At 40.1% G+C, this 24,866-nt stretch overlaps 1 long non-coding RNA gene across 1 annotated transcript; it reads left to right on the top strand.

Annotated features, from left to right (window-relative positions):
• The first annotated feature begins 775 nt into the window (after positions 1-775).
• Positions 776-24,412, top strand: LOC138739760 (uncharacterized). Its single transcript, XR_011342397.1, has 4 exons — positions 776-1,081; positions 13,064-13,195; positions 23,394-23,623; positions 24,340-24,412. It is a non-coding gene; the product is annotated as an uncharacterized lncRNA (long non-coding RNA).
• The last annotated feature ends 454 nt before the right edge of the window (positions 24,413-24,866 follow it).

Raw genomic sequence — 24,866 nt, 5'->3', positions numbered from 1 at the left:
ATCTAATGCGAATTAAATAGGTAAGAAATGATCAACTGAAGACTTTCACAAATTTAAGTCCTTTCTCCTTTTTATTTGCAGTGAAGGGAGGGATCAGACAAGATAAGGAATAAGGCCAAAGTCTGATAGAGCAGTCTTTCCTGACAGGTCACCATTCAAATATTTATGGAGTTATGAGCAGATGCGATTTTCCGTCTGTGATCTACAATGGTTTTTTCTCTTCACTGGTTCATGTGGCATGACATCAATATTCCCGCAGTCTCAAGTTAGCTGGGCGGAACGCTGCTTGAGAGTCTGGTTGCAGCCACTTTGACTTGGGTTCAGGGGAGAGGAGAGGAGGGGGGTGGGGGGTGGTGGCAGCATTGCATTCGGCGTGTAACTAATTTGACAGGACAGGTCCTGCTTATTATAGAACCACTGCTGATAATAAAATCTGAATCAAACTATGGACTGAAAGCCACTTGAGATCTTTGCCTCTTTAATTTTTAAAGTTATGGAAGCACTTGACACGAAGGTGGATCCTATATCACTGGTTTGCGTGCAAGTACTTACTTAAGCAAAACAGCAGCCAAATCTGGGCAGTACTGTGGACATTTCAGGTGAGTGCCTGTGTAAAAGCAACTAATTATGATGTTCCATTACTCTCCTCTTACTGTCACAATTGGTCCTAAGTGGTCATGAGTGATTTATTCAATTAGTTTTCACAAGACTAAGTTATGACAAATTTATGTTTTGGCTGCAGTAAACTGGCACCAATCACGAAACCACCAAAACATCAAAACAGAAGGGAGTTGCTCCTGTTAAACAATGCAGTCAGTTCAAATCCCAGCTCTGAGAATAGGTCTCATGAACACGCAACGGCTGCTGTGCAAGGCTGAGGCCAGGCAGAGCGGTGCCTGCAGGCCATTTCTGCTCACACTGGCTCCCTGACTTATGATCGCAGGTCTGGTGCCGCTGCGATCCAGTCCGACTCGACCAACAGGACTTAATCAGCCCCCATTATTCCACCGTTTTTATTCAAATCTGTGTCCCCACCGAAGGGGGGAGAAGTTCCGAGATTATAACGGCCTCGTTAAATCAGGTGAATAGGTTGGATGAATAATCCTTTCCAAATTAACTATTATTCACCAATGTTGTTCATTTTAGGTTCAGATGTTGATTTAATGAAATGCCCCCACACAAGCATTAATCAGTGGGAAGTCTTTCAGTGTTTTTCTTCTCCCTTAGAATAGGCTGCCAATACTGTAAATTTAAATTTAGACATACAGCAAGGTAACAGGTCTTTCCACCTCACGAACCCGTGCCGCCCAATTAACTTACATCCTCAGTACATTTTTAATGGTGGGAGGAAACCAGAGTACCTGGAGGAAACCAACGCAGACACAGGGAGATCTTACAAACTCCTTCCAGACAGCGCCAGATTCCAACCCCAGTTACTGGCACTAACCACTAGGCTAACTGTGCAGTAAGTTACAAGTCATGTCCCAACTAAACGTGTATGAATCAAATTGAAATTTAGTGCAAAGTTCTAAAAAATGAGATTTCACAGTTTGGGAATAAAGACATCTAATTGCCATTGTTTCGTTCACCCTTTATGACACCATTTTTTCCCCAGTCTCCCTCCCTTCTTTAAGCACCCAGTAAATTAAAGGGTCACCAGACTGAGAAGTACTGGCCAGTGCTCTACCTTTAGGGTGAGGAAGATGTGACCAGAGAAAGGCATAATGCAAAGGAGCATACATAGCAACTGATAAAGTATGAGATTTACTGGTGGTGCAGGGACAACTATAGAACATTGCTGGCCCACAACATGGCATCTGTATGTACCAGCCTGACATCAGAGATGCATTTGGTCATACTATCTGAAGGTAGACCTGGATTACTGAACCAAAGACAAGAATATAATTGCCACCACATCAATTACTCAGTTAATGTAATGTGCTGACCATAATACAGTAAAACTACTAGTTTCCAGCACCTATGGGGATTGGTAGGTGCCGGATAAGTGAATTTTTACGGTTGCTTGAGAATACATGTGTGATTGGCGAACTAACAGAGAGGTGACCAATTTTAAACCTGTATTTTTTACCTATTTATTTTCCGCAATTTTTTTTGATAGTTCCTTGAGGTGGCCGGTTTCTTGAATTCTGAATAAAGGTTGTTTTACTATATGCCTGTTTTATAATATAAAATATAACTGATTGATGACCCATGGAGTCTATGTTTAACTATTGTTTTACTGAGGTTCAATGTCCTGCACCTGGATCATACTCTACATAACTCTCCGAATTTTTTTTAAATGACAAAATCGGCCCCACATTCAGCTGGCAGCTCAGTCCACACTCTCACAGCTCTCTGTGTGGAGAAGTCCTCCCCAATGTTCCCTTTGAACATTTCCCTCTTTCACCTTTAATTCGTGCCCTCTAGTTCTTGGCTCAACTAACCTTAGTGAAAAAAAGACTGCTTGGATTTACACTATCTATACCACTCAAAAATTTCCATATCAATGAATGGTTCTAATGTAAGGTTAATAGGAACTCAACATCTTCAATTGTTTTATTAAATTTAGACATACAGCAGGGCAACTGGCTCTTTCAGCCCACAAGTCCATGCCACTCAATTAGATCCAATTGACCTACAAACCCTGGTATGATTTGGAGGAAACCAGAGCACCTGGAGGAAATCCACGCAGCCACAGGGAGAATGTACAAACTCCTTACAGTTAGCGCTGGATTCGAACCCTGGTTCCAATTGCTGGCGCTGCAAAAGTGTTAAGTCAACCACTACCCAAACTGTGCCACCCAGCTTTTCTTTCTCCATGGACACTGGGCATTCCCAGAATTCCCCTTTTGGTCTGATGTTTCAGCAACATCTTTGACCTACATTTAGCTATTTCCTTTGTTTAGTTTTTTCTACCTCTAACTGTTCATGATGAAGCGTCTAGGAGCTGAAATATTACTCTGTTCCTTTTCCAATAGATGCTCTGGGTTCTCATATTTTCTGTTTTATTGAAGATTTCTGGTATCTGCCATTGTTTGATTTTCAATCTGTTCTTCCTACCTGGGTGAATCATCTAGATGTTAGACAAAATTGAGTTAGAACCCTAGATCCATAGAATATTACAACAGAGAAACAGTCCCTTTGGCCCATCGAGTCTGTACCAAACTATTAGGGTGCCAAGTCACACTATGCCCCCAGTCCATAGCCCTCCATTCCCCTCCCATCCATGTACCTGCCCATATATTTCTTAAAGGTTAAAATTGAGCCCACATTCACCATTTCAGCTGGCAGTTTGTTCAACACTCCCACCACTCTCTGTGTGAAGACATTCCCCATAACGTTTCCCTTAAACCTTTCCCCTTTCACCCTTAACCCACATCCTCTGTGTTATCTCTCACCTACCCTCTGTGGAAAAAGCCTACTTGCATTTACTCCATCTGTGCCCTTATAATTTTGTACACCTCTTTCAAATCTCCCCTCATGCTTTGACATTTCAGGGTATAAAGTCCAGCCTGTTTAACCCAGTTCCTTAAGTCTCAGCAACATCCTAGCAAATCTTGTCTGCACTATTTCAATCTTTCCTGTGGTTAGGTGGCCATAATTGCACACAATACTCCAAATTTGGCCTCACTAATGTCTTATACAACTTTAACACAACATCCCAACTTCTATACTCAATACTTTGATTTATGAATGCCATTGTACCAAGAGCTCTTTACAACCCTATCCACCTGTGATGCCACTTTCAAGGAATTATGTATCTGTATTCCCAGATCCCTCTGTTCTACCACACTCCTCAGTGCCCTAGCATTTATTATGTATGTCCTTTCTTGGTTTGTCCTTCCAAAATACACCTCACACTTGTTTGACTTAAATTTTATCTGCCATTTTGCAGCCCATTTTTCCAGCTGCACTAGATCCCTCTGCAATGTCTTAAAGCCTTCCTCGCTCTCTACTACACCTCCAATCTTTGTGTCATCTGAGAAGAAGCATACCTAGGTATAAGAGCAGTTTGGAAATTGGGTGGAATTGACCATGTTTTTTTAAATTTCAAAACCGATATGGAATTATTTATCATTCTCAGCAAGGCTATGGTTCCACGTCTCATGGAGAAGATTTGGAGAAATTAGGTCATAGCTATCACAAATCATCATTACCAGGCTGGCACAGAAGTGAGGCAAATACCAATAACATGAGGATCTGTTTAAAGGGTTATTACAGCAAGTAACTTGACCCAAGATGATCTTGACCCACCTGGAAAATGACGCCTCATACGCTAGGCTGCTGTTCATTGACTTCAGCCCAGTGTTTAATACGATCATTTCCCCAGAGGCTGGTGGAGAAGCTGTCCTCACTGGGACTCAACACCCCTCTCTGGCACTCAATTCTAGACTTTGTGACAGAAAGACCATGGTCTGTCCAGGTCAGTAGCAGAACATTGATCACCATCACACTAAGCACTAGGCACAACTCAGGGCGATGTGTTCATCCCGCTCATATTCATACAATGAACCACGACTCCATCACCAGATCCAGCTTCAACAGTGTCATCAAGGGTGCAAATGACACGTCAGTAGTCGGCCTCATCAGCAACAACAATGAGTCACATGACAGAGAAGAGATGAAAAATCTCATGATTATGGTGTGAGAATAACAGCCTGAGTCTCAACATGGAGAAGTCGAAGGAGATGATCGTGGACTTCAGGAGAATGTCCACTCTCCACGACACATCACTAACTCTGTTCTGAAGACAATAGAGAGCACCAAGTTCCTTAGAGTCCATTTAACTAATGACCTATCAGGCACACACAACATCTCCTCACTTGTCAGGAAGGCGCAACTGCGACCGCACTTCTTGAGAAGACTGAAGCAGACACTGCTTCCAGCCACTATCGTGTCAACCTTCTACAAGAACTCTACTGAGTGTGTCCTGGCCAGCTGCATCACAGTGTGATATGGTTGTTGCAGAGAAATGGATCTGAGATTAATCCACACGACCATAAGTTTGACACAGAGAATCGCTGAGTCTCCCTCCCAACCCCCCCCCCCCCCCCACCACGAAATGATCTACCAGGATCATTGTCTGAGCAAATCCATTGTGGATCGTTTCTACCCTGAATACAGCATCTTTCAACTGCTCCCATCGAGAAAGATACAGGAGTATCAAAGCCGGCACCACCAGGCTAAGGAACAGCTTTTTTCCACGGGCAGCGAGAACGCAGAACCACCAAAGGAACTGCTCACATGAACCATCCAAGACTCTCATATTCACGAGACAATCTTTACTTATTTATCTTCATGTATGAATACTTGTCCTGCACATGTATTTTCTGTCTTTATGTGTGTTATGTCTGGTTGTATGTCTGCATGTTTTGCACCGAGGACCAGAGAACTTGGTGCAAAATATGCAGACATACAACAGCCTTGTTGAGTTGTACTTGTGTTATCAGATAATAATAAACTTGACTTGAACTTGGATGCTACTTGGCCCAAACAAAGCACATTAGTCATATAAAAAAAACTAGCCCTTCGTGTATTTCATGTTTTCCAGACATCCCAAAGGACTCAAACCTAAGGAGGCACTTTTGAAATACAGTTCACATTATAATGTTGGAAGCACAATTACTAAATAACATATTTCCATAAATAAGAGTTTGATAGCATTCCATCTATCTGTTGTTCACACATATTAAGCACATGATACTTGCTATGATTTTAGGCAAGGTTGTTGTGATTTATCCTGCAAGGAGCTGATGACAACTGGACAGGGGAGAGCATTTTCACTGGGATGTCAGAATACATTGAAACCTCTCAGCATAAGGCTTTCATATAAACATAAGGGCTATTTTAGCAACTCATGATATTCCTGAAGAGAAAATATCATTGCCTCTGATATAGGAACGATGGCTTTTCAACACGAGAAGAGGCATACATGGCTGCCTCTTTGCAGAAGAAAGACGTCCTTGTTTTTAAATGAGAAAATCTACAAAGGCTGGGTTCAAATGAACTACATAAATGTCCTGGAGAATCTCAGCGGGTCTCAGGCCCGAGATATTGGCTGCCTTTCACTTCCTCTGGATGCTTCGTGACCTGCTGAGTTTCTCCAGCACATCTGTGCATTTCAAAGTGACATCCTTATTGTACCCGTTGATTTGGCCAATTAATGCCAAGCAGCAAAAGGCTGCCTCGGTCCATCTGAGCAAGGTTCATTACCATCCTCTTAACCTTAAAAAAAAGTGTGTAATTTAGCATTGTCACAATGTTTGTATGTGTGCAAAACTGCAGAGGCTATAATGTAGGGATCTCAGTGATGGTGGAGATCCAAATATGATGGCTAATAGATTTCACAAGAAATATATTAAGAAACAAAAATCTCTTCTTATGTATTTTCTAATATTAACACATTTGGAACCAGGGAGAAAGGGTTGGATGATCATGTTACTTCTGTGAACTAGTTCCCGTCAGTGCTAGCCACGGTACTTCTACTGGAAAAGTGATTTGGAGGTCCCAGTAGTACTACTTTCTGCAATGATATTTGCCTTCAGGTCTAAAATATCAGATGCATCAGATCTATCAATGCCGGGCATTTGTTTCCAATGAGCAATTATCAATTATCATCGTGTTTTCCTGTCATCAATTACAACTTCTCCTTTCGTGAAATAACAGCTCTTCCAAAGCCAGCGCTTTGATATGTTTTGTGCTCTCCAGTGAAGTGTTTTAGGCCAGTTACTCTGCCACAAATTCATTTGAAGTTAAGCAAGAATACTTGCAGTTGCAAATTGGAGGAACAACACCTTACATTCCACTGTGGCCGTCACCAACCAGGGGGCATCAATTTTGATTTCTTCAGTTTCGGTTCACTTCCTGCCCAGATCTGAATCTGAAATCTGAGCTCTCTCTCTCTTTCCCTACCACTCTGTCTCCTTTCCTTCAGCTCCCCACCCCTTCCCTTCATTCTCGTGTGAGAGAGTGTGCTACCAATCAACCACGTTAATAGGCTTTCATCAGCTTTAGATGACAGCACATCTTACATGTTGCTGGCCCGGTTCCAAACAAGGTACTGAGGGAGGGGTTTGGGTGTTACAGCCTTTATGGGACTATCCAGGAGGGAGGAGTCACAGGTTCAGGGGTGGGCCAGCCCATAAGCACATACATACAATAGACATAGTAGTAGCACCACAGAGAGTTACCCTTCTTCGCCCTCTGCCCTTATCACCTCTCAGCTTCTCTCTTCTATCCTCCCACCTTTTACCTGTTAGAGTGTGCTCCTCCCCCTTCCCCTTCCTCCCTTCTCTCCTCTTCTCCCACCATTTTATCCAGTCCATATTCTTGAAGGGTCCAGGCCCAAAATGTTCACTGCTTTTTACTTACTACATGTGACCTACAGAGTTTCTCCAGCACTTTAGTCTATTTCTCAGTTCATTTATATCAGCTGCATAGAATCAAGGTTTTACATTGCCCTCCCTTTAGAAAAAAGGTGCCTTTCACTCTAACTAATACATCCTAATATGCAACTGCAATCATTGCTTAACAGATTCAATTTATCTTTACCATATGAGATTCAGTTTGATGTAGCTTACCATTTGCTTCTTTAGCAAAACGTCCAATTTTTCATTATAATTTTAGATGAAGAATGCAAGGTAAACAAATTCAATCATTATAAACCATTCCATGTCTAGAATCTGGTTTAAATTCAACCGAATGAAGGTTATTGGAATTTCACTCGGAAAGTTGAGGCCTATCATTAAGGCTGCTCACCTTCGACATAGTCTTTATTTCTTTTCAATGCCCAGCTATCAATTTGAATAACTTCCATTTTAGCTTTGGTGCAATGCACAGTTTGCAATATTTTTGACAAAGTAAATGTGATGAAATGCGGTGGAGCTTTTTATTGATGGCTGGGATGAAACTAACTTTAAAAAAAATCAATGAAATGATAAGCTTCCAAAAAGTCTGCATCCCAGCCCAGAATTTGGCACACATGGTTGCAATTCTACTTCCCTTGGTGGTATACTTGGTAGTTTGTTGGCAAGTATTGAAGTTTAGAGGGGATTTGAGCAAGAATTATTATTCACCTAGAGAGTAGTTGGACTCCAGAATGCATTAAGAAGGTGGTAGAAGCAGGTACGTACAACATTTAAGATTGAGACAAGCATTAGAATCACCAGCTCGTAGAAAGCTTTGGACCAAGTGCTGGCAATTGGGATGACGATGGATGGGTCTAAGCCAAGGAACTCAGTAGTTCGAGTAGTATTAGAGGGAGCAAAAGAATGAAGGAACCCTTCATCAAGACTTATTACTGCATAAAAACTGGGCAAATAAAGCAACACTACAATCTCAAATTCCACTTGGAATTATTGAATGGATTCTTTATTTTTTCATTTTTTAAGATAATGCTAGACTGGAGATGGGACAGCCATTATAAATATTCTCCAGTCTGGAGTATCATACCTCAATGCAGTGGAAAGCCATTTTTATTGATCCAAAGTCCTACCCCAATTGCCTTGGAAAATTAACCCCTCCTAAAATATTTATTGCACTCCCCTATTTCCCACATCATATTTTCTAGAAACTATCTGAATCAGGGTGTGAATTTAATACTACTGTGGAGTACCGATGACAGCTTTATGCTATGGCTCCAAGCCCAGTCAAAACTGAATCTGCACAAATTTACTTCATATTGAACCAAGAAACATCAGCAGCTGAATCAGACACCAGATGGGAAAGGGCGATGTTTAACCATGAACATCGTGGAATCCTTCAAATGAATATTGAAAATCAACATGAAGAAGATCTTTACTTAAAATTGATTCTAACCTGGATTGTTAGCAATATTGATTTAAAAGAAATATCGCTACTTCATTGTCTGTAATTAAGTGATTCTCACAGATAAAACTGAACATTACAGCTTCCAACTATTTGAAAGCATAGATTCAATGAAGTCATTAGGCAGAGCACCGATGGTGGATTCTAGGACATTGTATCAATTTTACCACAGTAATTATCACTGCTTTGGTGGAGGCTGGATTTCAGCTGAACAGAGCAAAACCCGCCTGCTTCATGCTAGGATTTTTAGATTGAATTTATATTCACAAAGGGTACTTTTAAAAAAAAATCACAACGAAATATTATTGAGATTTTTTTTAAAGTATTAAATATTTATTTTACACAGGGTTTCAAGGCTGATAAGGTGGATCTTTGGACATTTGTTTCAGCTTTGTAATTTAGCAGGCTGGATCTTAAAAGAATAAATTAGAAAGGAGCAACAAGGAGTTGTTGGATTCTGAATAATTACTGTTCACAAAATCTATGGCTCTGGTCATGATATGTGGAATGTTTGATTATGCATAATCCATTTATTAGTTATTTGTAACAAAATGTACGCTGATTAATTTGATTAGTACACTGCCTTTTTCAATAACTGTGCCTGGTGCACAATCAAACTAGAGGCAATCAAAGAAGTCTCTTCTTATTTATGTTACACAATCTGGATTTAAGACTCTGTAATGCAAAATCTACTCATCTGAGCTGCAACTGTAATTGAACACAAATCCAAATGATAATCTTCGCCATATGAGCCCATCATGAAATTATTATTAGACCTGTGGTTAGACGTTGCAATGAAAAAGAAACCTTTACATAAGCCAGTGTGTATTGGTTTCAACATGATACGTTGCTAATCATTACAGTCTATCTTGATTAGACCGGCTTTGATGCACCAATGAACATAAATGCCATCTAATGTTGTACAAAGGCAAGTAAATCTGTTGGTAAGGGGTTCTTGAATATAATTTTGAGTCTGTGCAGAGTCAATGTAACTGAAAGAAGCATTGCTAATCTCAGTAACTGATCCCAGCCAAACTGGCTCCCATTGAAGGTGTCCGAAGATGCAGCTTTCAAGAATAATGCAAACTCATGGATATCACCAAGTCCAAGGCAAAACACATGAAAACATATTAGAAGTAATTAGGCCTATTGCACATTAGTCATTTAATTAAATGCTCAATCATATTTCCTTGTTTGAGAGTGTTTTAATGAGTGTTTTAACTTCTCTGTCTATTTTTAGTTATAACTTCACTGTCATTTGCATCCATATTTACTGTTTAGTACGGGAGACCACTACTGCATAAATAAAGAGCTTAATCAGCTTCAATGTATTCTTACTGCACACTAACTCCAATATATCCCAATACTTCTGAAACCCAGTAGTTTTTGTACAATGTGTATCCATATATTGTGATCATATGCAAAGAATTTGACTGTACTCTTGTACAAGTACAACTCTTATTCGACTGTAACTGCACCTACAGTGCAGTAACTGTATTCTTACTGTAGTTGATATATTGGGGGGTTTTGCTCTGTTCAGCTGAAATCCAGCCTCCACCAAAGCAGCGATAATTACTGCGGTAAAATTGATACAATGTCCTAGAATCTACCATTCAATATTCATTTGAAGGAGTCCATGATGTTCATGGTTAAACATCGCCCTTGCCCATCTGGTGTCTGATTCAGCTGCTGTTGTTTCCTGGTTATAAATGTACTGCACTTTTGCAATGTTGGCCAAGGGCTCTCTGGAAGTGGCTTTTAACTGTGCAAGAATGTGAACCTTTTAAGCTGAGAGTTCTGGTCTATGGTGCTTCGTGTGTGACTAACCAATAATCCATTAAATTGGCTGTTGGTTAATTGAGAATCTACTGAAAATATAGTGGTTCATTACTTCTTCATTAACATCAATACTTCCTATGTCGTGCAAGTTATTCTCATGACAGATACTGTATGCTTCTTTGTAGCATGTTTGCTTCTGAAGGAAACTTTAATACTATTTTGGTGGCATCTGTTCTTATTTGTACTTTCTTTTGTCTAAAGTATTGGAGAAATAATAGTACATCAAAGGAGTGAGAAGAATTGGATTAGATGCCTACTGGGTTAAAAGCGAATGGTTGAAATAGCAGAGTGAGTTCAGAAATGTAGGCCTTCCTACAAAGGCTTTTATCAGATCTACCATCATCAGCCTCACAGCTCCTGGGACCTGGGTTCAGTTCTGGTCCTGCCTGTGGGGAATTGGCACATTCTCTTGAGGACATCAAACAGTATAACCCAAGAGCAGGCCTTCTGGCCTACAATTTCCATGCCAACCATGATGCCAATCTCATCGGCCTGCACCTGGTTCCATATGTGTACATACCCTACCTGTATTTTCCACTTCGTAAATGTTGCTGCAGTATCTGCTTCCACCATCTCCCCCGGCGGTATATTCCAGCCACCCATCACACTCTCTGTAAAATAAACCTTGCCTTGTAAATCTCCTCAAAGTTTTTCCCTCATTGAAGTGATTGATAGAAATTGCAAACTGCTGGACTCAATCAACACATAATCTGTTTTCTGTCCATTAATCAATCCTTCATCTACATCATTATGCTTTCCCCTAACAGCACCCCCCCCCCCCTTCCCCTTTTATGGCACCTTATCACTTATCTTTCTGAACACTTGCCCTCCCCCACCTTCTATTCATTACAATTACAAAAACCTACAAGATTTTGACGATGTCCAAACCTATTTCTTTAATTATAGATTCTAGCATTTTCACCAGTAAAATCACAAGAACAGGTATGAGGTTTCCCTATTTTCTCTCTTCGTCCCCTCTCTCTGGGCTGTCGCTTCATTACTATTTTCCAGCCCATGGGAACTGATCGAGACTCTCTGGAATTTTGGAAGATTTGGAAGTCACCTCCGAGCTGAAACAGTAACTGTTTCCCTTTCCTCTGAAGCTACCTGACTCGTTGAGTTTCTAGCAGTATCTGTTTAATTACATGCGACCTCATTTTCTATTGGCATTTTACCCAACTGTAGTCACACGTCAGTATTCTAGCTCCTGATTAAATTCTTTAGTTCTGAAGGTGGAGCAATTTGTTTTCTGGTTCAGTGCATTTTACAAAAAAATAAACTTGAATCTGAGATAAATTTAGAAGCCATATGGGAAGATCTTGAGGACTTCACAAGTACATTTAGAAAACAGATGCCAAGCCAAGAAAGTACTGATTGCAGGTACTTGAACAGCATAGATCATGTTAATTTTGTACATCAATTATGAACTTCATTTGCCTCCTCCAAATGTCAAAACAACACTAAAGTTTCTCCTGTAAAATCCTCAATACAAAATCAGGATTTGAAGCCTTGTTAATTTTTCTGGGATTAAAATGAGAACTGGAACCAATTTTTCTGCCATAGCACTGCCGAGACATTGTTTCTGGTAGCTTGACAATATCCCCAAAACAAAGTGAATTAAAAATAATTTTCGGCACTCATTCACAGCCTTCAAAGAGGAACTTGCACAGGATATTTCAGGAAGAGATTCAAGTGAACCATTTTGAATCCCTCAGATGCTTCTGTAAGATCTTTCTCAGAAAGTTATAGCTATACAATCTCTCCGATACTCCAGGGTATCAACAGACAATAGGTGCCGAAGTAGGTCATTCAACCCATCAAGCCAGCACTGCCATTCACTTAGATCATGGCTGATCTTCCACTATCAGTACCCTGTCCCTGCCTTCTCCCCATAACCCTTAATTTCCCTGTCCACAAAACCTTATCTAACTCCCTTTTGAACTTATTCGGAGAACCCGCCTCTACCGCCCTCTGCGCTGGTATTATCTCCAATGTGCCTCGTCAGATGAGTTGAAAGAGGAAAGGAAAGAGGTGTAGGTGCCACAAGACTCAGGCCACCAGGTTCAGCCACAGTTCCACCAACAGAGTCAAACAACAAACTCAATTAGGCTCTTACATTTGCACTTTACTGATTTTTTTCTCTGTATTGAACAGTCAATTTGTTTACATTTCTTTATTTGTTGACATGTGTACATTGTGTACAGTTCTTTTTTTGCACGAAGTAATTCTGCCTTGCCCACAGAAAAAAGAATCAGAGTTGTATGTAATGTCATGTAGGTATTCTGACCATAATTCTGAAATTGTTTCTCAATAACTGAAATTGGAATCTCCTCCTTTTGTAGCATCGATTGTGATGGTTCCTTTGAGCCAAATGCTTTTCTTCCATCTTCCTTTCCAGATTCACCCGAGTCAGATTCCAGCACACCCTGAGTTTTCCGTACTGTACATCTGGAGGAACGCATCCTGTCGTGTTGATCTGTAGCTCAGGAGAAAATCTCTGCCTCATGACTTGCTTAGTGCCTCTTTCACTGTACGTATCGATCTCCTAACTTTACTGTTTGAGGTTGGATGATTAAGGAGATGTGGAAGGTACGCTCGATCCCATTTCACATCGCAAACTCTTTCAACTGGAATGACTGAGCTTATCAAATGCAACTGGCTCAGGGAGACTCTATGTCTCCAAAGTGGGCCTGATTTCTGGTGGTGCATGGTCCCATGTGCTTGATCTCAATTCATTGTTGCCCACCATCACCAGCAAGTTGCCCACATCTTTTTAATTGTAAGTATTATGACCACATTTGAATGGATGAGGGCCACTTCCATCTGGAGCGCTCACCAAGTGTGATCTGCACATTTCGGGTTAGTACCCCAGATTCTTCAGTGCATCAGACTCATGTTTATGTTAACAATACACAAATGCTCCAACTGATTCTGTTTTATTGTTACTGTTATAGACCCATTTGACCTAGCCTCGATTTGAAGGCTACTTTGTAGAACTTTTGAGGGAAAGGGCTTTATGTTCTTATCCAAGCGTGAGCTCAAATCAAACTAGCCGTATACGTTTGTACACCCAATATATTCTCCCAAGCCTCCGATATATTGCTTCAAATATATCGCTTTGGTTCCATGGGCAATATGGAACCCTAACGTCTTGTCCATGGTGGTCTGAAATAGTTCAGATGCTAAATTTTCATCATAAGGTCACTTTGTATGGAGAAAGCCCATGCAGATGTTGATTGTTAGGCATGTCTTCTTTATCCATTTTAATTGGGCACATATATGCTGGATAAATCCAACACATTAATGATCTTTATTCCTGGCAACTCCGCATGCGGATCCTGTTAAATTAGATGAATTTTTTTCTTTTTTGCCAATCTTTGTTGAGGGTTACCTTATTGTCTCTGCAATCCTGGGAAATGGTGCTGGCTTGGGACACCATATCAATGGGTAACGTAATGCTCAAAGCAGCTTTGGCCAATGCATCGTCCCATTTGAGTTTGTTCCTTTACCTGAGTTTTCAGTGCAGTTGGTAGTTATAAAAAAAACTAGCAGATAGAAACCAATAAGAAGTGAAGATGGTGTATACCATGTTGGTCCACATTGCAAAAGGTTGGAGGCATTGTTGTAATTGTGCAGAATGTGGTTGAGGCCTCGCCTGCAACAATGTGTAGAGACTTGGTCCCCTTATCTAAAAAAATGTCTAGTGACATTGTATCATGATGATCCACCAGACAATTTCCTAGGATGAGATGGTTGTCGAAGAGTGAGGGGTGACCTTATTCCAACATCCTAAGGAGGGTGACGCTGAGATGCTTTTATTACTGGGAGAATCACAAACAAGGGTCCATAACTACAAGATTATTTAAATATGGAACATTTGTCTTGCCGAGGGGTGGTGAGTCTCTGAATTCCCGTCCCTGGTGGGTGCTGGAGGCGTGATCATTGGAGGTATTGAAAGTGGAGGTGGTAAATATTTGGTAGCTCAAAGAATGGAGAAGTGGCACAGAAGAGAAGCTGCAGCCGGCATAGATCAGCCATAATTATATTACATCGTGAGGCAGGCCGGAAGGCCCACTCCTGCTCCTGTGAGGTAAAATGCTTGGCATTTGACTTAATGGTTCAATGAGGTTTGTTAAACAATAAAGTCTGCTCATGCTGGGGTCGAGTATAAATCACCAATGTTCTGAAGAAACTGGGGTTTGTGCTTCTTCATGTTCTAAATGAATCTTAGAAGACATCACCTTATTATTCAACATATGGTGGAAGACACTCAAGCTTTCTGCATTCATCTCACCCAGTTTTAATTCTCTGACCTAATCTTTTCCTTACACAATTGGTCTGTTTGAGTCGTCAGCATGTGGATTGTGACCATCAGGAGAATCAGCACCTCACATCTGTCCCACTGATGAAGACTTCACATCCAATGTGCTTTATCGCTAATGATGCTTTGCTGAATCTCTTAATTGCCTTTCCCCAAAACTGAACAGTCCGTAACTGTCTGCATCGGGGTTTATTCTGATATTACTGATCGTTAAGAGGAGGAAAGATTAAAACAAGAGGACATGAGTTAAGAATTAAGGGGCAGAGGTTTAGCTCCCCACCATGACTACCAGCCCCCCCACATCTCCATCGGGCACACAAAACTCAAAACGGTCAACCAGTTTACCTATCTCGGCTGCACCATTTCATCAGATGCAAGGATCGACAATGAGATAGACAACAGACTCGCCAAGGCAAATAGCGCCTTTGGAAGACTACACAAAAGAGTCTGGAAAAACAACCAACTGAAAAACCTCACAAAGATAAGCGTATACAGAGCCGTTGTCATACCCACACTCCTGTTCGGCTCCGAATCATGGGTCCTCTACCGGCACCACCTACGGCTCCTAGAACGCTTCCACCAGCGTTGTCTCCGCTCCATCCTCAACATCCATTGGAGCGCTCACACCCCTAACGTCGAGGTACTCGAGATGGCAGAGGTCGACAGCATCGAGTCCACGCTGCTGAAGATCCAGCTGCGCTGGATGGGTCACGTCTCCAGAATGGAGGACCATCGCCTTCCCAAGATCGTATTATACGGCGAGCTCTCCACTGGCCACCGTGACAGAGGTGCACCAAAGAAAAGGTACAAGGACTGCCTAAAGAAATCTCTTGGTGCCTGCCACATTGACCACCGCCAGTGGGCTGATAACGCCTCAAACCGTGCATCTTGGCGCCTCACAGTTTGGCGGGCAGCAGCCTCCTTTGAAGAAGACCGCAGAGCCTACCTCACTGACAAAAGGCAAAGGAGGAAAAACCCAACACCCAACCCCAACCAACCAATTTTCCCTTGCAACCGCTGCAATCGTGTCTGCCTGTCCCGCATCGGACTGGTCAGCCACAAACGAGCCTGCAGCTGACGTGGACTTTTTACCCCCTCCATAAATCTTCGTCCGCGAAGCCAAGCCAAAGAAAGAGAAGAGAGGGGGAACTTCTTTACTCAGAGAGTGGTAGCCGTGTGGAATGAGCTTCCGGGAGAAATAGTGGCGGCGGAGTCAATTGTATTATTTAAGAAAAGGTTGGACAGGTCTATGGATGAGAAGAAGATGGAGGGTTATGGGCATTGTGCAGGGAGGTGGGACTAGAAAGGGGTGTATGGTTCGGTGCGGACTAGAGGGGCCTAATGGCCTGTTTCCGTGCTGTAATTGTTATGTTATATATGTTATATCATTAACTTTGCTGCATGCTCCAATGTTGACAGTATTGGCATTTGTACTAATTAAGCACTATTCTTTATGGAGCTCATCAGCTTCCATATTCTACAAGCCTGTCTATTCTACACAATAGTTTGCACTGTATCACAAGAATGACAATTGGTGAGCATGTTTCTGGCCTGCCTTCTTACAATATTTACCAGGCTTATACATTTCATTTAAGTTTCTTATGTTAGTGCATAAGGACGACACCTATACCCATTTAATTATGCAGGGGTGTCGCAATTGCAGCGCACGCTGCAGGCACCGATGAGTGACATGATGAAGGTATGCTGGTGAACCGCAGAAACTTGAGAGCGAACTTTAATGACAACATATACTGATATTCTAAGATTGCTTTGCCAGAAGCTATGATGATAAATGTATGATGTCTCTGTTTGTTTGCTATAATGGTCATGGCCTGTGGAGAAACATGGTGATTGTTGAGTGATTTGGACCATTGTTGTGCAGAGTTGCAGATGGGGCAGAGTCCACTTGGGTTGGCAATATTTTCTGGGTGTAAAGAAATGTCAAGCAGTAGGAAAGATCAGACTTGACTGGAACTCTGCCAGATGAGCTTTGCAGTGCATTACCTTGTTCTCTCGGTCACTGTGTGGTCCAGGAAGCACAAAAGACATGTGGGCAAAATAACATAAATCACATAAATTGATCTGATGGTCCCAATCCTTGAAATTACATCTCACTGCTTCATGTCATAGCAAATCTAAGCAGAAGAAGTGCAGAGGTTAATGGTCATTTAAACTGAAGTTACCACACCTAGTTAAAAAATGAAAGCCATTCACAGTCTTAGTGATAAAGTTACATCTCTCTCCCAGAACTGGCACTGAATGGAGTTCAAGATAATAGCATTTGACATTTGTTAACATTCACTCCCTTTGAATTCCTGTCACTATTGTAGTCAACATTCAGAGGTTTGGTAATTTTAGAGAAATATATACATGTTCTTGATAATAACTTGATATACAGAAAATTGGAACAATGTGCTTTTGATCAGCACTTAATCTTTTCCAATAGCCAAGTGCCCCAGAGTAAACTTTTAACCTTTTACTTACTGGCTCCTTTTGCATTTTCATTTTCTGACATAATGCTTTACTTTAAGCAGATTCCTATTGCCTGTGTGGTGAGATATTTGAATATGAACATTTTGATTGCTGAGGTAATATACAACCCAATCTGAAAATTGTATCTGTGGTTACCCAAGTTATACATGAGATGCACCTTGCACAAGGAGTCCTGAGCCAAGGTACCTGAATGTGCATGGGTTGGGAGGGGGGGCGGGGAATACCCTGCCCAGGAGCAAGAGCATCTCCTTGCAAGAGGTGGTTTATCAATATACCACAACGAGAATTTTATCTCTTTCAATCTTTTTATTGAGTTTTATAGAACAAGAACACATTGTATAGAGAACACAAGATTATAAGTACATTTCCAAAAATAAAACAACAGCTAAATACCCTTTCCCACTACAATGTTGTCAGAATGACAGAAAATTTAAAAAAAACCAAGAACTCTAATCCCCTACCAATAAAAATCTGGATGTTTTGACATAAAATTGGCAGTTAGGTAGTTCTGCTGAATCTATAAAACATGACTAACTAAAGGAAAAACCATGTACATAAATAAACACATTCAATGATCAAAACAAACAGATATAATGAGAATGAAAATAGTCCATAAAAGGAGTCCAAATTTTATGAAAATTAGTGTTAGGATAGAACGTGGGACACCTGATCTTTTATATATTAAGGCAAGACAAGACATGACATAGCCACTGAGTACTAGTGGATGGAACAGGATCTTTCCATCTAAGTAGGATTGCTCTTTGTGCCATAAGAGTTGTAAATAGTATGACTTTATCGCCTTCCCAAGATCATGTTATATGGCGAGCTCTCCACTGGCCACCGTAACAGAGGTGCACCAAAGAAAAGGTACAAGGACTGCCTAAAGAAATCTCTTGGTGCCTGCCACATTGATCACCGCCAGTGGGCTGATATCGCCTCTCACCGTGCATCTTGGCGCCTCACAGTTTGGCGGGCAGCAACCTCCTTTGAAGAAGACCGCAGAGCCCACCTCACTGACAAAAGGCAAAGGAGGAAAAACCCAACACCCAACCCCAACCAACCAATTTTCCCCTGCAGCCGCTGCAACCGTGTCTGCCTGTCCCGCATCAGACTTGTCAGCCACAAACGAGCCTGCAGCTGACGTGGACTTTTACCCCCTCCATAAATCTTCGTCCGTGAAGCCAAGCCAAAGAGAAGAGTATGACTTTATGACCAGGTGAAGAAAATAACTTATTAATATCATCTAAAACTCCAAACAAAGCCATTAAAGGATTGGGTTCAAGATTAAAACATATTATATGGTCAAAACATGAAAAATATCCCTTCAATAAGGTTCAAGAACTCGACAAGACCAGAACATATGTATCAAGGTTACTTTCTGTTGTTACAGCTGTCACTTTGGGAATTTGGATCAGGAAATATATGGGATAATTTGTCTTTAAACACAAATGTCTGATGTACAATCTTGAACTGAATAAGAGAATGTCGAGCACATAATGAGGAAGTGTTAACTAATTTAAGAATTAAATCCCATATTATGTCTGAGATAGAAAACTGTAGATCATGCTCCCATGCTCTTTTAAACTTATTGAGGGAAACCTGATGTGATTTTGAAAGCATGTGATATATAAATGTTATTAAACCCTTCTGGGAGGGTTGCAATTTGAAAATGACATCCAGAATGTTAGATTCACATGCCACATGAAAATTTGATAATTGAAACTGTAAAAAAAAAATTCTATTCTGCAAGTATCTAAAAAAAAATGAATTTGGTAAATTAAACTTCGCTAATAACGGTTCAAAAGACATGACTGTCAACAAACAAGTCTCGAAAACACATCATACCAATTGACAAATGTCAAAATATATAAAGGGGGAGGAAATATATAATTAGATGATTTAAAACTTGATAAGGAATAACCTTTTAAATAAAAAAACAGATACACAAGGAATGTTTTACTACAGGGCTGTAGATCATTCTGTTAACTTTAGCTAAAGAGAATAGAAGTGCTACTCTAAAAAGGATAAAATGGAAAACCTCTCAGCCCACCTCAATTCCAAAGAGACCCAAACTGGGAGGTCCAATCTATTAAAATATTGAATCCAAAACAAGATAAAACGTACATTGATTGTCCAGTAATAGTATCTAAAATTTGGCAATGCCAAGCCTTCATTCCTTTCAGATCTCTGCAAATGAAGCTTATCCAGCCTAAGTCACTTGTTTTGCCAAATATAGGAAGATATAATAGAGTCAAGGGAATCAAAACAAAAGACTTGAGGATGAAGATTGGAATTGCATCAAAAAGGTACAAAAGTTTGAGTAAAATAATAATTTTAATAGAGCTAATATGACCAACTAATGAAATAGAGAAAGGGGACCATCTGGACAATGGCTGCTTAAATTGTTTTAATAAATTAAGAAACTTTTTCTTAAATAAATGTTTGTGGCTTTTGGTGACTATAATTCCTAGGTTAAAAAAAAACACACCAAGGTTGGAGAAACTCAACAGGTCAAAAAGTGCCTTTATGATTGATCACAAACATTTCGGGCTTGAGCCCTTAATTCCTAGGTAAGTAAACTGATTCTTAACAACCTTAAAAAAGATATTGGCATAGATAGGCACCACAGTATTCAGGGGAAAATGTTCACTCTTGCTTAAGTTTAGTTTATACCCTGAAAAGTGACTGAATTGTGATAGCAATGACAACATAAAAGGAATAGATACTTCTGGATTTGAGACAAATAACAGAAGGTGTTCTGCATCTAAGGAGATCTTGTGAACTATACCCCCTCTAGAAATCCCAGAGATGTTCGTGGAATCACAAAAAGCAATAGCTAATGGTTCTAAAGCTAAATCAAACAAGAGTAGACTGAGAGAACCTCCTGCCTACACCCACAATGTACATTAAATAAAGTAAATTGTTGATTATTCGTAACAGATCTAGAAGGTGAATGATATAATACCAGTAGTTTAATCCATGAGATGAAACTAGGACCAAAATTGTATCATCTTAGGATTTCAAGAAGGTATTGCCATTCAACCCTATCAAAGGCCTTCTCCACTTCCAGAGAGATAACACACTCTGGAATTTTAGCAGAAAGTGAATATATTATATTTAATAATCTACAAATGTTAAAATGTGAGTTACGATTTTTAATGAAACTGGCCTGATCTTGTGAAACAATCAAAAGAAAAATATTCTCTAGTCTGTTTACTAACACCTTAGCAAGAATCTTTACATCTGCATTCAGTAATGAAGTAGATTATTGAAGCCTCAGAGAAAGGATTCAGGAAAGCAGTACTTAATTGGGAGAACAATGTGAGAAAATGATTTTAAGAACTCTCCAGGAAAGCCGTCCAGACCGGGAGCCTTCCCAGATTGGGTAAAATGGTATGAGAGATTTCCTTCTGAGAGAAGGGTTCCCCCAATCTTATATGATGCTCTAAGGATAATGCAGGAAAATTAAGTTGATAAAGAAAAATTATCATTGAACCATTATTATTTGGAAACTCTGAAATGTATAACCTGGAATAAAAATCTTTTAAAGCATTATTAATTTCTATATGATCAGATGTGAGGATCCCGTTCTTTTTATCTGTCTCCTGATGGAACCTACTTTTAAATGATTAGCCAGAACTTTTCCAGATTTATCACCATGTACATAAAATTGACTTTTAGTTCTTAAGAGTTGAGTTTCAATCGGGTAGGTTAAAAGAAGGTTATACCTTGTTGGTACTTCGACTATTCCCTCATATAAATCTGCACTAGGAATTGAGGCAATTTGTTTTAATCTATCTATTAATTCTTTGAGTTCTCTGTTAGTTTGCAGAGTAGGATATAATTCAACCTCTAAGGTAAGCTTTAAGCGTATCTCATAATGTCAAATTCGGAATCTCATCCAAAGCATTCATCTCAAAAAAGAATGTAAATGCTCCTCCATAAAATTCAAACATTCTTTATCTGAAAGCAATGTCGAGTTAAAAGGCCAGTGTTCATTACTATCAGGTATGTAGGGAGGATTAAATGACAAAGATCAAAGATAATGATTGTTTGATATTTACACAAATTGACAAAAGGGACAACAAGAATTTTCCCATTCGGGTTTTACTTTTGTTGAACGTTGACTGCATCTGGCGCAACCTTGCAATTGCTGTAGAATGACTTCCTACAGCTGGACTCGCACTTCTTCCTGGAGGAATTAGACTGATATAATCACTGAGCCATATTGCCATGCTCACTGTTGCATGTCAACTTTATGGATATCCTTGGACTTTCCAGTTATTAACTACTGGACCAGTTCAAAGATTTCACTGGACAACAATTCTTTTTTCAAAAGGTTTGCTTCCTTTTTAAAAAAATGTTATTTATTAATCAAAATAAGTCATACAATCAAAATCAAAATATAAAAAGATACATAATATTTTCCCCCTATAATCCCCCCCACCCCTCCAACCCTTCTCTAATCTACTCCAAAAGAGAAAAAGAAAGAATAGCAAATAGAAGAGGATATCAACTTCTATAACAATCACCAACTATTGCCACAGTTTGATGCAACCCCAACACCCATGGGAAAAAAGAACTATTACAAATTCAAACCCATATATCTCGATTACGGGCTCCAAACTTTAACAAAGAATGAATAATTATTATGTAAATTATTTGTTATCTTTTCCAGTGGGATACAAGACCTCATTTCCGAATGCCACCGTTGAATACTTAAATCAGTCTTATTTTTCCAAGTAATTGCCAATCTCAAAAAAGCAATTTGAGACAAAAGGTTTGCTTCCTTAAAAATAAATGATTCTGATAGGCTGAACAAAAGATCATTTCAGATTTGCTGTAAGAAGTTGGAGAAACATTAAATTAGTTTTTATTGAATATAGCACGATGACGCTCACATTGCGTTAGTTCAACTGACCTAAGAATGTTGCGCCGCAGATTTTCATTTGTATTCAGCCTCTCATGTTGGAGTCCAACAATAGTTGGCCAGCTTTGATGGATTTCAGTTACCCCGATACTGCTTTTCCATGGTCGCAATATCCCGGTGAAACCTTCCACCGTGTTCGTCACTGACTGCACCAAGATCAGCAGGGAAGAAGCCCGAGTGCGAATGAAGAAAATGAATTTTTAATGACAAGTTGCCCTTCATGGTTTTGTCTGCTTGAAGACCCTTAAAATATGACAGGAAATCACAAAAATAACTTATTTCTAAAAAAAAGGTACGTGATAGGAAAATATTCAGGCAATTTTCATGATCAGTAGCCCAAAATCCATAAAATACTACCAACTTTGTTCATGAACGAAAATAGTAATTGGCCTGTGTTATTGAAGGGAAAACTGACCTGTGGGATTGAAATCAGGCCTAGACTAGAGCACTGGAGATTGTGGGCACAACTCCGTGAAGATCCCAATCCCTTTCCAAATTGCTACTTTGAATGTGTTACAAATTTAAGGAATAGCTACTGCTAGGATATTTTCACATCTGTAAAAACAGAAAATATTGGGGATATTTGGAGGTGAGGCAACATCTGTGGAGAGAGAAGCAGAATTAATATTTCGGTCAACGGCCCATCTTCAGGACTGAACCATTAACTTGTTTTTTTTTCTCTCTCTCCACCTGTTAAAGGACCTCAACCTTTGTCTGCTTTTATTTTAGATTTCCAGCACGTGCAGTGTGTTTTTGCATGTTCTCCATTTTCTTTCTCAGAGCTAACTGGCCCATTGTACATTTCTGCTTTTACTACTGGCTACAGATTTGCAACTGAGTTGATAAAAGCACAGCAAATTAGTGGGCTGAACTGCACAAGTGACTAGCTGGTGCTTCTATACAGAAGTGCTGACCAGCTTCAGTGTATTATATGACAGTGCCACTCTTAATTCCATGCCCATAGTTATTCATCTTGAATTGCAGGAAGACTTTGGAGGGGGTTTTGACTCTACACAGCTTCACATCTCAACAATGGGGCCACGAACAGTTCCTGATCGTACGGAGCGGATGGAGCAGATGCACCTCACATCTGGCTCCTCGGTTGCTGGAAGACACGCATCGCCCTGCCCATTTCGGATTCAGATTCAGATTTATTGCTTGAGTGCATAAATGATATCATGTACAACCCTGTGATTCTTTTTCCTACGGACCAGGTAAGATTGCCACTTACTGGCAGCACAAAATAAAAACTAACTCAACATACGCATGTAAACAAACAAACAAATATAACTGTGCAATACAGAGAGAGAGAGAGAGAGAGAGAGAGAGAGAGAGAGAGAGAGAGAGAGAGAGAGAGAGAAGTAAACTAAGTGCAAAAGTAAGAGTTCATGAATGAGTCCCTGATTGGGTTTGTTGTTGAGGAGTCTGATGGTGGAGGGGGAGCAGCTGTTCCTGAACCTGGAGGTGCAATGTCAATGACCTGCTCAAAAGTGGGAAGTGAATCGAAGTTGATTCTTTTTCATTTTTTCACAGTTAGAAATAATCTTTGCAGTTAAATTGCATGGGTTTAAAAAGAACTGAGGAAAATAAATTAAAAAAAATAAAATAAAATAATAGGTAGAAAATATGCAAGTTTCAAAGGTCAAATTAAATATTCTCTGAAGTAATGCATGCATATTTGGTGAAGATGGGAGCAAATATTCAGCCAGAGGAGTGACTTGGCTTTGTTTTGCTCCTAGCAGCTATTTGAATAAAGTTGTGTGAAACAGTAATGGTGTCGCCCAGGATGAAGACCAGGTTGATACCGCTCGCTGTTGGGGTGACTCTCTTAAAGTGCTTAGTAAGAGTCGCCCCTGTCAGAGGCTTTATTGTAAACTTGGAAGGGGGAAAGGGGGTTTAATTATCTATAATGTTATCGTTTGTCTTTCAGGCAGCTCTGTGGAGGGGGAGGAACCTGAAGATATAGCGACGGTTAAATGTTTTCCAAGACTGTGACTGAAAATAAAGTAAAATGTTTTAAGGTTTATATATTCATGCAAGTGAAGTTTTTTCTGTGTAAGTACAGTTTAGTATTTTTGTCTTTGAATCTGTTTATTCTTAATGCAGGTGTATTAGTGAGGCATTGTAAGAGTGAGTCTCAAGCAACTGGAAAATACACTTATCTGCTATCTGCCAATCACCATAGGTGCCAGATATCAAGGGTTTCACTATATTTATGAACTATTTCTGAATCTCTCTGAGTGGATAAGGGCTTTGATGGTACAGCCATTTAGATGACTATGGAGGTAGATGGTGGGAAGGGAGAGTGAAGCTATATTTTTCATTGCTCGTAAGCCTCACAGATCGTGGCCAGCAGGCCTTGTGATGTTAACATAAGAGACTATGGGCTAGATTACACTTGAACTAGGCTGTGTCTTATGTTAGTGGAATGCCCTATACCACATTTACCTATTATCT

Source organism: Narcine bancroftii, chromosome 7 (genome assembly GCF_036971445.1).
Source record: "Narcine bancroftii isolate sNarBan1 chromosome 7, sNarBan1.hap1, whole genome shotgun sequence".
NCBI classification, from domain to species: Eukaryota; Metazoa; Chordata; class Chondrichthyes; order Torpediniformes; family Narcinidae; genus Narcine; species Narcine bancroftii.
Note: the sequence above shows the minus strand (reverse complement) of the source record. Positions and strands in the feature narration are given on the sequence as shown.